The 15,000-nt window shown below is 35.8% G+C and overlaps 1 protein-coding gene and 1 long non-coding RNA gene across 7 annotated transcripts in view; one reads left to right on the plus strand and one right to left on the minus strand.

The window, feature by feature from the left end:
- The window catches only part of LOC144975976 (uncharacterized), a 90,578-nt gene that overhangs the window by 10,502 nt on the left and 65,076 nt on the right, over positions 1-15,000 (minus strand). The window lies entirely within an intron of this gene.
- Positions 5,669-15,000, plus strand: part of LOC144975978 (uncharacterized) — an 88,230-nt gene continuing 78,898 nt past the window's right edge. The window contains exon 1 of the long non-coding RNA XR_013646012.1: positions 5,669-5,846. This is a non-coding gene — a long non-coding RNA (uncharacterized LOC144975978). The remainder of the gene's footprint in view (positions 5,847-15,000) is intronic.

Below are 15,000 nucleotides of genomic sequence, written 5' to 3' on the forward strand. Positions count from 1 at the left end.
TTCGGACAGAGATAACGCTGTTAACGGCCAGGTACTCATTTTACACCTGAATACGGTGAAAGAATGTGATGCTCGAACCCTGGACCTTCCCATCCGAAAACGAGAGTCATACTACAAGACCATATATCCCCTTAAGTTGAACGAATGTACTACATTTCCTTAAATGGAAAAAAGGGTAACGTTACTGATTATTTAAAAATAGAACCCCTTTTATTTTTGGATATCAAGTTTATTTTGACATAATGATTTTTTATTTGGAGAAAATGGGTCCCCATTTCGTTAGCTTAAAAATATTTGCACCGACCATTAACCTTCACCTTAATTCTGTCAAAGTGGCACTAAGCTTCTAGAAGCTGTGGACTGTGAATAGTAAATTGTTCAATAATACTCAATTCTGTCGTAAAATAAAATGCAATGGCGCAATAAAACGTCTGGCTAAAAATAGATTTTACATGGCGTTGATTGTCGAGCGTCTCTTTCATGGCCAGGCGGTGGTGACGAAACAGTCGGTGTGTTGGGTTCGAATCCTCATCGCCGCAAAGTTTTTATTCTCTATTGTTTTCTGGCACCTTACCTACTCTCTTCATTTCTGATATCATCAACATAAGTGCCCGCTCCACTCACTTTTCTGAATTGAAATGATGAGACTCGTGATGAGACTTGCCGGGAACGAAGACATTTAGAACAGCGCCGTTTCAAATTGTCAATTTGCGTTCCAGTAATGAAATTGAGGCAGAGGCAGAGATGGTGACATAATCGGACCACATGGACTCGGAGACAGAAATGAACGAGGAAACATCTGGGCAGATTGGTGTAGAACAAATAAATTAATGATTTCAAACACCTGGTTTCAACAACACCCAAGAAGAACCTGGACATGGCAATCACCAGGGGACAGAGCAAGAAACCAGATAGACTTTATAGCAGTATCATCAAGATTCAGAAATGGCATATTAAATTGCAAAACCTACCCAGGCGCCGATGTAGACAGTGACCATGTCCCAGTTGTTTGTACAGTAAGGATAAAGTTTAAAGCTATTCAGAGAACAGCTGGTAGAATAAAGAGGGATTACAGGTTATGCAAAGACAATGGCATACAAACAAAAATGAGAGAAGAATTTGAAAATGCACTCATGATACAAAGCCAAAGTGAACCTGATAACGAAAAATGTGAAAAACAATTTGATATATTCCAAAAGTGTGTCAAAGCAACTGCAGAAAAGCATTTACCAATAGCTCAAATAAACAGCAAAAAGGAATGGATGACAAATGAAATTCTAAACCTATTTGAAGAAAGACGAAAATGCAACAGAGGGTCTGCAGAATATCAAACATTGAACAACCACATAAAATCCAAATGCATCGAGGCACACGAGAACTATCTAGACTGGAAATGCTGCGAAATCGAAAGAGAATACAAACCCAACCCCCAACAAGCTCACCAAAGAATAAAAGAACTATCAGGGAAAAGGAAAAGCAAAGCAGCAGGAAGTTGTATCCAAAACAAACAAGGGGAACTGCTATTTGAAGTACAACATATAGAAAGCCGATGGGTAGAATACATAGGCGAACTGTACAATGATCCAAATAGAAATGAACCACCACTGAAATTCAAAGAACCATTAAGCGGACCAAACATCACCAAAAGTGAAATTGAACATGCCATGGAACGAATGAGGGATGGTAAAGCAACAGGCCCTGATGAAATATCTGTAGAGGTATTAAAAAGCCTAGGAGATCTAGCAATTGATGAACTTCACATATTATTCAACAATATATACAATACTGGGAAAATTCCAGAAGATCTCTGTAACTCTATTTTCATAGCAATACCAAAGAAAGCAGGTGCAGTCAGATGCAAAAATTTTAGAACTATAAGTTTAATAAGCCACATCAACAAAATACTGTTGCGTATAATTATCAACAGGCTAAGGAATAAGATTAACCCCGAAATCGCAGAAGAACAATATGGATTCCAACCTGACAGAGGGACAAGGAACGCAATATACCTCCTCCGTGTTTTAAGTGAAAGAGCTATACAGGTTCAGACCCCACTATACCTCTGTTTTGTCGACTACAAAAAAGCTTTTGATAGAGTACGCCACGAAGAAATACTAAAACAACTGCACTCCATTGGCGCTGATGAGAAAGACCTCAGACTCATGCAAACATTATACTACACCCAGCAGGCATCTATCAAAATCGGAAACTCTACAGGAAATTCCATTCCTATTAAGAAAGGAGTCCGTCAAGGGTGTGTTGCCTCACCAGATCTGTTTAATCTATACCAAGAAACAATCATGAGGGGCATAAATAATATGGAGGGAATAAAAGTGGGAGGTCACAACATAAATAATATAAGATACGCAGACGATACGGTACTCATTGCAACATCAGAAATCCAACTTCAAAAGATTGTTGACAAAGTAGTAGTAGATAGTGAAGCCAAGGGAATGGAAGTGAATATCACCAAAACGGAATGCATGGTAATACAGAAAAACCCCGAAAACAACAACACCTGCAATATAACGATTCACGGCGAGCAACTTACCAACGTAGAAAGTTTTAAATACCTAGGTTCAATAGTGACAACAGATGGAAGATGTAACCGAGACATACGAGCAAGAATAGCTCAAGCCAAACAGGCCTTCATGGACCTGGGAAACATTTTGAAAAACAAACAGATGTCGTTCGGGATTAGATTCCGAGTCTTGAAGTGCTACGTGTGACCAATCTTGTTATACGGATGCGAAAGCTGGACTACAAATGCAGAAACACAAAAGAACATTGAAGCTTTTGAAATGTGGTGCTTGAGAAGGATGCAGAGAATACCGTATACTGCACACAAAACGAACGAAGAAGTGCTAAAACAAACATACCAACAAAGGAAACTAATGCCCTTAATAGTGGATCGACAACTATCCTTTTTCGGACACATAGTAAGGAAAGATAAGAATGAATACCTGGCAAGTTGTGGAAAAATATCTGGTAAACGCGCCCGGGGGAGACAAAGAAAAACACTCATAGACCAACTGAAGGGCTTCACCAGCCTAACAATCCAAGAGCTGTTTGAAAAGGCAAGAGACAGGGAGGAATGGAGAGAGATAATTCATGCAGTATCCGAAGCCTGGACCAGGCATGGAACCTAGAAGAAGAAGAATGCAATCGAGATTATTATTATCATTATTATTATTATTATTATTATTATTATTATTATTATTATTATTATTATTATTATTATTATTATTATTATTATTATTATTATTATTATTATTATTATTATTTTGAATCCCGATAGCTGAGTTGGTAGTGCGTTCGCATCACAAAAAAGGATCAAAATCGACTCCATGTGCAAACGAAATATTTTTTTCTAACTTTGATATAATGTCTAAAAGTACCTACTTAGACAGATCAGCGTTGGTGTTGTTGGTTTGTTTGTTTGTATTTAGATGAGTATCGACAATAATAACCCGTATGGCTAAGTCAGCGTGTTTATAGATAGAACGAAGTTGACGTCACTCAAGCCTTTGTTATTGTTGGGTTTTTTTTGCCATCCATGTTTATAAGTAAGTCTCACTTAACTGTATTAATCAGACTATAAACGTTTAAGGTTACACATAGTTTTGTGTGTTTTTCCGTTATACTTCCGGATGGCAATGTTGCGATTTTCTAAGCCAACCGCATACTATCTATCAAATATCGGAAGAGAAGGAACAGCTTGCAATTTTAAACTACCGAAATCAGGACAAATTCTAATATCATTGACATTGAGACCACCGAAATCAGGACAAATTCTAATATCATTGACATTGAGACCACCGAAATCTGGACAAATTCTAATATCATTGACATTGAGACCACCGAAATCAGGACAAATTCTAATATCATTGACATTGAGACTACCGAAATCAGGACAAATTCTAATATCATTGACATTGAGACCACCGAAATCAGGACAAATTCTAATATCATTGACATTGAGACCACCGAAATCAGGACAAATTCTAATATCATTGACATTGAGACCACCGAAATCAGGACAAATTCTAATATCATTGACATTGAGACCACCGAAATCAGGACAAATTCTAATATCATTGACATTGAGACCACCGAAATCAGGACAAATTCTAATATCATTGACATTGAGACCACCGAAATCAGGACAAATTCTAATATCATTGACATTGAGACCACCGAAATCAGGACAAATTCTAATATCATTGACATTGAGACCACCGAAATCAGGACAAATTCTAATATCATTGACATTGAGACCACCGAAATCAGGACAAATTCTAATATCATTGACATTGAGACCACCGAAATCAGAACAAATTCTAATATCATTGACATTGAGACCACCGAAATCAGGACAAATTCTAATATCATTGACATTGAGACCACCGAAATCAGGACAAATTCTAATATCATTGACATTGAGACCACCGAAATCAGGACAAATTCTAATATCATTGACATTGAGACCACCGAAATCAGGACAAATTCTAATATCATTGACATTGAGACCACCGAAATCAGGACAAATTCTAATATCATTGACATTGAGACCACCGAAATCAGGACAAATTCTAATATCATTGACATTGAGACCACCGAAATCAGGACAAATTCTAATATCATTGACATTGAGACCACCGAAATCAGGACAAATTCTAATATCATTGACATTGAGACCACCGAAATCAGGACAAATTCTAATATCATTGACATTGAGACCACCGAAATCAGGACAAATTCTAATATCATTGACATTGAGACCACCGAAATCAGGACAAATTCTAATATCATTGACATTGAGACCACCGAAATCAGGACAAATTCTAATATCATTGACATTGAGACCACCGAAATCAGGACAAATTCTAATATCATTGACATTGAGACCACCGAAATCAGGACAAATTCTAATATCATTGACATTGAGACCACCGAAATCAGGACAAATTCTAATATCATTGACATTGAGACCACCGAAATCAGGACAAATTCTAATATCATTGACATTGAGACCACCGAAATCAGGACAAATTCTAATATCATTGACATTGAGACCACCGAAATCAGGACAAATTCTAATATCATTGACATTGAGACCACCGAAATCAGGACAAATTCTAATATCATTGACATTGAGACCAAAAGAACTTCTTTTAAAAAAAAAAAAGATTTATAATAATATTACTCCATATTGCAAAATCTTCCGCCAACTTCAAGCATCAGCATTCCAATAAATTTAGATTTTTGAACTTTTAAAACAAAAAGAAAAAGAAAATTGAAAAAAAAGCCACAATCTTACCGCGGCCATTTTCAGAATTTTCCCCAACACACCCAACGCAAAAAAATATATTTTCTTACTCAAACAGGAAAGCAACAATTACATTCTAAACATGATATTATTATTAAGCAAATTGAGCCCTATAAACAGTTTCAAGGTTTTATAGCGATAACCACAAAAAAAAAAAAATATTATTTAAATTTTGTGATGTAAAATTGAAATCAAAATGGAAATTATTGGTTTTATTGTAACGAATGTGACAATTTCCCTACGGTTGGTAAGGACAGGGTTAATTCCGTTTCTTTTTATTTTGCTTATTTTGTGTGTGTTCATCAAATCTTTTCCCTACGCAGGGCCCTGCCACACAAAACGAAGACATGAAAAGAAGAAAAATACTCTCGGCAATTGACACGACGAGAATTTAACAAGGACTTGTGGTTTAATACCCAGAAACACGATAGAATTTTCTAGAATTTGAACCATCTTCTCAAAGCGGTACGGCATCCGGGTGAACCAGATGATGAAAAGTAAATTTCAATTCTAAGTGGTAAGAATTTTGAAAATTTAAGGATTTATTTTTATCTTTGAGAAATTATGTAGATGTTCTTTCTCGTCAATAAAGCAATACGATTCTAATAGTCTGACGTCACTTCCGCCCAGCAAATGCAGCCTGGTTCTAAATAAACGAAATCTGTACTTGTTATTCTTCGTCCTGGCTAGAAGGTTTTCACATATCATGTGATTAGAATGTATAGATAGAATGCGCTTGGCGAAGGAGTTCACAACATTGCCATCCGGAAGTATAACGAACCAACACACAAACTCTGTGTAACCATGAACTTTTATAGTCTGGTTAATACAGTTTAGTGAGAACAACTCACAAATGCGGATGGCAAAAACAATAACAAAGGCCTGAGTGACGTCATCTGCATACTATCTATAGAAGTCAAAACATGATCAATTTATAATGTTTTTCTCCTCTGGATACACTTTTATGCTCGTTGAAGTATTTCATAAGGGCGTCCGCCATTGTTCCCATAGTTTAGAACCAGTTATTAGGTCACTATGCGTCATTAAGAGGGAAGTGACGTCATGACTGTTGAAGCCTATTATCGATGGTCGGCGGATCAAACCTTTGAAGTCTCGATTTTCACGAACGGCGGATCAAAACTCTGAAATCTAGATACGAGCTTTGCACACCTTGCTTTATTTTATTTTGGGCGAATCAGACCTTTGATTTATTTTCACTTGGATAAAAGGGTCATTAAAATTTCATTAAATCAAATGTGTTATTAATTAAAATACATAGGAATTTTGAATAAAATTGTTATCAAAAACTGTTATTTGTCCTTTTGAAGTTGTTACAGCGGTTGTCGTTTTAAAAAACGAAGAGTTATCATTCTATCCTACCCGACAAGAAAATATGCAGGTCTGACATCCGAACGCAATTATCGGCCTAGTTTAACATTGTTGTAATGAACAATATTTTGCGCATTTAAAAAAAAATTCCATCACAACAATGAGCCCATAAGGACTTGAGTAATCAGACTTGCAAATAAATTAACGTCGGTCACAGACAATGTCCTCATATTTGCAGGTCTGATAACCGAACGCAATATTATGGACATGGTATAACTTTGCTGTAATGGAACATATCTTGCGTTGATTAGAGAGTATTTCCATTACAATAGTGGTCCCATAGCAATTATTTGGGTTATCAGACCTGCAAAAACCTCCTCTCCACCCCCCCCCCCCCCCCCCTCCTCCCCAATCCTCCGTCACTCCGTCTCTCTCCTCATCTGTACACCTTCTCCTAACCCAGACCCGACAAACAAATTCAAATTGACTTCGTAGTTTTCTCAGAATCTTCTTTTCTTTTCTTTTCTTTTTTTTTTCGTTGATAAATTGCAACCTATGGCCTCATAACGGTAGTATGTAGAAAATATGCATAGAATTTTTTAAAAGCTAAGTATACAGGAAAACATTAGACGTTCTGAGTTTTTAAATAATTAGTAAAATTAATGAATATAATTTTTCAAACTGACAAAAACAAAAACTAAACAAAATCATAATTTTGGTCATTTCAAGTTTTAAAAAAAATAATTTTTGGATGTTGAGTTCATTCCGACTCTATACCGTTTTGAGACGATGGGTCACGTAAACGCTCATCTTCCAATCATACCCCCGCTATTTCGTCATCCCAACCACCCCACCCCCAATCCTCCTCCCCTTCCCCCACGACAATTCTTCTGTTTACTCCTCTGTAACCCCCCCCCCCTCCTCCTCCACTTCCCCCACGACAATTCTTCTGTTTACTCCTCTGTAACCCCGCCCCCTTCCTCCTCCCTAAGACCTCGTTTACAAATCAAATTGCATTTGCAATTTTCTCCAGGAATTTATTTTTTTCAATTTTTGAATCTTCAGGCAAAGAATGGAAGATTCGGGACGATTGCAATTTTCGAGGGTTTTGTTGTGTCTAAGATAATATGTGCGGCTATGTGGTCTTGTGGTATGACACTCGCTTTCGGATCGGAAGGTCATGGGTTCAAGCCTCGCTCGGCGCATAGTTGAGTCCTTAGAAAGGCTCTTTACTCATATTCTCTCACTGTACTCATGTGTGAAATGAGTACCTGGCCGTTAGCGGCGGTGTCCCTGTCGGAAAAAAAATACGCCTAACAGGCGTCGTGTCTTGTTCTACACATTACGTATTGCTGTTGGTCAGGGATCCCTTGTAAAGCGCTTTGAGCACGTTAAGTGGATATTGCACTATATAAAAGCTCCAGTTTTTAAAGATAAATGACTATAATGTTTTATCTGCAATATAGATTTTCTAAATAAAATAATACGAACATTTTTATGGCGCATTTCTGCGTCATTTTATGACTGCTCATTAAGAGGCGGTTTGGATCCAATTATTAGGAAAATTCTTTAAAAAATTGATTTTGAGATTTTGTTGGAAAACGATATTTTATTATCTTAGAAATAATATTATTGAAGTCCAACTTCTTAAAATCGACTATAAAGGCACGAAAAACACAGTCGACAAGGGTACAGGTAATAAGAAAAGTGTGAAAAACGGGAAGGTATTTTGCTATTTTCTCAATATGTCATTTTTCTAAGGGTATGGGATAGTGTGTCAAACGTTTCTCAGAATCTATTCAATGAGATTGTCTGAAAATGTCAAGTTATCACAGAGATAATGTAGTATGTCACCATAGAGAGATTATTATTTTTTTTTTTTGATAAGGTATGTGTATTTTGAATTATAATACAAATTATACATTTTTACCATCAATTTTGTCACAACATTTTGATTCTCAACTTTGCAAAGTTCTAATAAAAATTCCATAAGATAAAGCTGTAAAATCTCTCTATGGTGACACACTATGGTACAATCTTGATTGATAAGACGGAAGAATATGAAGGTCATTCCTTCATTAGTTTTTGTGGAACGCTTGCCACAAGATTGTTATATTTTTTTTATGCGATGCCTCCAAATTAGGTCGCAAAAATTTATATTTTTCACCAAAAACGTTGTTTTTTTTAAAACATATAATGACGATACAAAATGATTTACACCGCCCAATAAAGGCAATTAAAAATATTTTAGAAAAACCCCAATTGATTACATTTATTTATGTATTTATGTATATATTGATTGATTGATTTATATATTTATTCAGTCATTCATTTATTGATTGTTTTGTTTGATTACTTATCAATGTATATATTTATCTATTTACTTAGAAATCCATCCACTTATTTATTTATATATTTATTTATTTATTTACTTACTAATTTATTCAATTATTCATTTATTCACTTATTTATTTACTCGTTAATTAATTTATCCTCATTTTGATTTTCATTTTTGAGAATGGAATTTACAGCTATTCTTGATTTGATTAAAACCAGCAGAGATAATTTAGTATATATAGATAGCCATAAAGTGTTTATTTTTACAGACTCGTAAAGGCTATTATTACAAGCACCGTAATTTGTCACTTGAAAAACCAAGGGTGTTAATCGGTGAATTGTAGTCGTGTCCTTTTACTTAATATTATCAACAACCCTTTGTCTAATAATCAAAGTTGTGAATGAATTTAAAAGTGTAAATTAAACTAGACGTCTAGAAGCAGAAATTAAAATTCGAGTAAAACTAGACGAGTCCGGTAACATATGACAGGAAATTACGCACCTAATTTCTCAACGTGTGTGATATGAGTTCCGGACGTAGAAAATCCACTCTCCGCACTCAATGAAAAATTAGCATAATTTAGTAGTATATAAGGCCTTTCAGAGCCATGAGGCCTATGGAACCGGAATTTATCCCGGTTTCTAGATAGAGCGTCAAACAGACAATAGCCATTGCTTGCTACCCTTTGGATGGGACTCTAGTCTATTGCAAATTACTCTCCGCCAAATCTAACCAATCCAGCTACCCAATCATTAATGGGTGGAAATGAGAATCAGAAGAAAAAAATAATCTCGACATTCACCCAGGATTGGTTTCGGTTCCTTTGTGTGTGAAACGAGTGCTCTACCAACTGAGCTATCGATGATCCCCGATTAAGACATTTATCTCACTTTTTATATCTCGTGCTTAAACTTGAATTTTTTTTTCTTTAAAAGACGGTCATGTGATGTACAGAGAGGCCTAAAGCGTCAAGCTGGTATTACGTCAAAGTAAAAAACGGATGCCAAAAAAACCAAAAACAAACAAACAAACAAAAAAAAAACGAAAAAGAAAAAGACAGAAAAAACTAAAAGAAAAAAAAAGAAAAATTAAAAAAGAAAAAAAAGAAGAAAACACACACACACACACACACACACACACACACACAAGCAGCAACTAAACCGGTAGTTAAGAATAAAATATATCAGAAATGTCTCATTATGGCCTATACACTTCATATATTTTTGATATTTCATAATTTGATATTTTTTTGAAATTATGAATTCAATGTATGGCATCAAATAGCAATAAGATATAATACCATTTTGAGACGCAGAGTCAAATATATGAATTTAATTTTTTCAAGACAACCAAAAAAGGATATCGAATTTAAAATAACCAAAAGAAAATAAAAATGGTGAAAATAACTAACCTTCCCGGTATGCTAGTAATGGTCCGTTTTGTGTCTCTACTCATTGCAAAGCGGTCCGGCTTACTTTAAGTAGCGATTACTGAGGGGGCGTTAATGATATGCTGTGTGAAGCCATTTGGGTATAATATATATTTGGGTCTATATATATCATGCTCTGTTTGGAGATAAGTGATTGAAAACGTACATACAGTCGCATCTTGTTTATCAGGACTTTTGTATTCCGAAATGTTCAGTAAACCGAATATATATATATATATATATATATATATATATATATATATATATATATATATATATATATATATATATATATATATTATATATATATATATATATATATATATATATATATATATATATATATACATGATATTATATCGATGTGATTTGGGTTTTCAGACTGTCAGTTGGGTGATTAGTTCTCACAGAATCCCATTAATCAGACTGCCGATTCAGTCCCTCGAAGAAACATTACGATTAATTCTAAATATGGGACGAGCATCTCAGTATTGTCGCTTATTGGTTTCTAAGAGTTGTGAAGTACGATTTCTTGTCCATTCGTAGAGAAACCTTCAAGCCCTTAGAAATATTGTATTCATGTGAGGTGTCTTCATTGTAGCGTCCACTGCATTGGACACAAATAAGGGACAAATCAGTAACGAACGCATTCATCCATCCAACAAACGTTAATGGTTACTCACAGTTATGCGTGTTGTTACGATTAATCTCTCGGGCAGAAGTGGTGAGTAATTTACCATAAATACGGTCATTACTTTCAATTCTATACCGACCAAAGATAAAGTGGCAAATATAGCAAATGGACTTTTGTACAAATTAATCAGAAAAAAATTCCATCCGTTGGACATCATTAAAAATGCAACGCTCTGGGCTATCTATATCCGTTAACACATTGACAAGTCCGATGCCAATAAATAACACAGTGTGAAATCACTGACCATGGGAATGGTGATGACTTGATGGAAATAAGTGGGAGGAGTTTGAAGGTCCATTTACTGATCAGGTCCTACTGTGTGGGCGAGACAATGTGTCTGAGAGATTGCTCGATATTGCCTTTAATTTGAAAGATCGCCAGTTCAAATCGATGGACTGGATGGAGTTGATGAAACTAAGCTCTTTGTTATTGGTTTTTAGAGCACCAGTAGAGTGGTTAGCTCTCACTTATTTATCTCAATATGTCTATTGATGGCATGAAGGTAGTCTGTCGAAACCAAGAGGCCCATGGAGCCGGAGTTTATCCAGATTTATATTGCGTAAAACGCACAATAGTAATTGCTTGCTATCCTTTAAATTGGACGCTAGTACTTTCCGCCAGATCTAACATAACGAGTGACATCAATTTTATTCAACCTCAATTACCTTATTAAGAAATAGTCTAATGCACTGCTACAGTTGAATTGGTGGACAGAACAGGTGGGTTGTTTTTTTTAACTTCAATGTACATGAGGTAGTGTCAAAAGGTCGTTTTCGTAACATAGTATCAAAGAGAACAGCTTCAAGGTCGTTTTGCATCTTATGATCTTTCCAAGTTTTAGCATGAGCCACTCTCGCATCAGACCGTATTATAGATAGTATGCGCTTGGCTAAGAAGCTCAAAATATTGCCATCCGGAAGTATAACGGACCAACACACAAAACTGTGTGTATCCATGAACGTTTATAGTCAGGTTAATAATGTTCAGTGAGCATTACTCATAAACGCGGATGGCAAAAAACAATAACAAAGACCTGAGTGACGTCATCTTCAAACTATCTATAGTCCGCCGATCTGTCTATAGATAGTATGCGCTTGGCTAAGAAACTCACAACATTGCCATCCGAAAGTATAGATAGTTCGAAGATGACGTCATTCATGTCTTTGTTATTGTTTTTTGCCATCCGCGTTTATGATTAATTATCACTAAACTGTATTAACCAGACTATAAACGTTCAAGATTACACAGCGTTTTGTGTGTTGGTCCGTTATACTTCCGGATGGCAATGTTATGAACTCCTTAGCCAAGCGCATACTATCTATATCGGACCAACACACAAAACTATGTGTTGACTTAAACGTTTATAGTCTGGTTAATACCGTTTAGTGAGGAATTACTCATAGTATTCGGATGACAAAAAAACAATAACAAAGACCTGAGTGGCATCAACTTCATTCTATCTATAAATTCCGTGCCAGTCCGTACTCCGTTCGAAGCCTGCTACGATATGCTTTGTAAAGGCAATGACCTGAATCGTTGGGCACCCCCGTCTAGGACCGGTCCCCATCGGTTTAGTGGCATCCGTTCCATAAGATCTAAAGACAGTTAAGAAATTACGGACCATTGCAAAACGCTTTGAGCACGATGAGTAGAGATTGCGGTATATAAACGCCTAATTTTTGTATTGTTAGGAAAATGTTTCGTTTTCAATTTTGAATTCAAGGTTCTTTAAAATTACGATATAGACTGATTTAAAATTAGGAGGTCAAGGTTAATGCAGTTACCAATTAGGTAAATTCAGTTTCGTCTTGGATGGAAAATTGCCCTTGGAAATAATGCTTAAAGTGCAAGCCATATAAGATCAGAATGAAATTATCTCTTATATAAAATGAGTGTATTTGGGGTCATGGATATTGGGATATTATGGGAGTTGAATACTGTCTTGTTGTGTAAAAATGTACAAATTAAAGCTCGAGATAGACCCAAGAGAAAGATGTCACTAAAAGCATGCATATTATAGGGAATGTTATTTCTTATTTACATATGTTGTTTTCAAAATCAAGTCAGATGGCATCTGTCAACAAAATATGACTTTACATTTATATAACATTTTTTAAATGTAAGTTTATATCAAATAAAGTAAATTCGTTTCAAATGGCCTATAAAAGTTTTTTTGTTTTTAATAATAGCAGAAGTCGCCAGAAAAAATGAACAGTTCTGCAAACAATAAAAATAAACTATTTTAAACTACAATTTGACGAAAGCAGTTTTATTACATGTTTGAACATGATCAGGAATGGTATGCATTGGTAAAAAGTTCTTACGCCTTGGCCAATAACCCAGTCATTGTTGTTTTGGGTGGGAAGACACGCTTGATTGCCATGGATGTTAATTACCATCGATTCCAATGCAAGTCCGAATACCGCATCAATCGTTTGGTAAATTGGACAACACTCCCTAATATTAATCTCGTTCTGTAATGCAGCTCTTAGGCAGAAAGTTGCTCTGATATTATATATACAGTATAATGAATACTGCTGTTTTAGTGAGAAGGGCATCGTAGGTGATTGGACATCGCCACATTGTACACAAATGAGCTCCAAATAGAATGATGTCATTAATGAACTTTTGGGGGAAAGGATCATGAGAGAGTTCTATTTCTGGACTTTTACCAAAAAAAAAAAAAAAAACATAATTTTACAACGTGGCTTCCGAGCAGCAGCTATTGGTTTGAAAGCAATAAATTAGCACGTACTATTAAATACAATGGCACGAATGTCGATTATCTGGGTAATCTCACTGATTGAGTCCCCAGGACTCAATAACACGAGTTCACATAATTTTATAGATAGAATGCGCTTGGCCAAGGAGTTCACAACATTGCCATCCGGAAGTATAACGGACCAACACACAAACTCTGTGTAATCATGAACTTTTATAGTCTGGTTAATACAGTATAGTGAGAACAACTCACAAACGCGGATGGCAAAAACAATAACAAAGGCATGAGTGACGTCATCTGCATACTATCTATACAGACCTCTGGCAGAGAATAAAAAACAAAACAAAACAAAACAAAGAGTCGTTCATGACCTTTATTTCCCACAATGTCACAGCGGTCCATACGAAAAGACAAACCGAGTGTAGAATGGGGATTGTTTATGGCGCCTATCTATTATGATGCTATACGTTTAGGTAAAATACTCATAGCATCTGCCAGTCGGATATAACGAACCAAATTCACTAAACCATGTAAAATCTTGCAAATCATGAGCTCCCAAATCCACTTGTAAGTGTATGATCTTTCGGGGGTGGAGGTAGAAGGGGTGGTTTTCTCTGAGTCCGGAGATGGCATTTACTCTACATATTTATCTACTCAATATATCATTGTCTTTGTAATTTTCTGATAGAAGCATCGTGGGAAGTGGATTTTTTGAAAGCATACGAGAGGCATCAAATAATACAACTCATTAACTTTAACCACAGAATATTGTGTGTAGATAGAATGCGCTTGGCTAAGAAACTCACAATATTGCCATCCGGAAGCAAAACGGACCAACACACAAAACGATGTGTCACCTTAAACGTTTATAGTCTGGTTAATACAGTTTAGGGAGAATTACTCATAAACGCGGGTGGCAACAAACAATAACAAAGACCCGAGTGACGTCAACTTCATTCTATATATACTTGTGCTTGTATGAAAAAACGATTTGGTTTAGAAGACTTAGCGGAACTGGAATACAAAAGGTGAGGCCGAGCTACGGGGGGAAACTGAAACCTCATGAACCATTCTGAAAGTAATCCCATGCTCTCTAATCTCCCAAAACCTTTACTCAGTTCATACCATCCTCAAAACAATACACAATCATCATTTCCAT

The sequence above is a fragment of the Berghia stephanieae genome, chromosome 6 (assembly GCF_034508935.2).
Source record: "Berghia stephanieae isolate SIO BIC M18660-M18661 chromosome 6, UCSD_Bste_1.3, whole genome shotgun sequence".
In the NCBI taxonomy this organism is placed as follows: domain Eukaryota; kingdom Metazoa; phylum Mollusca; class Gastropoda; order Nudibranchia; family Aeolidiidae; genus Berghia; species Berghia stephanieae.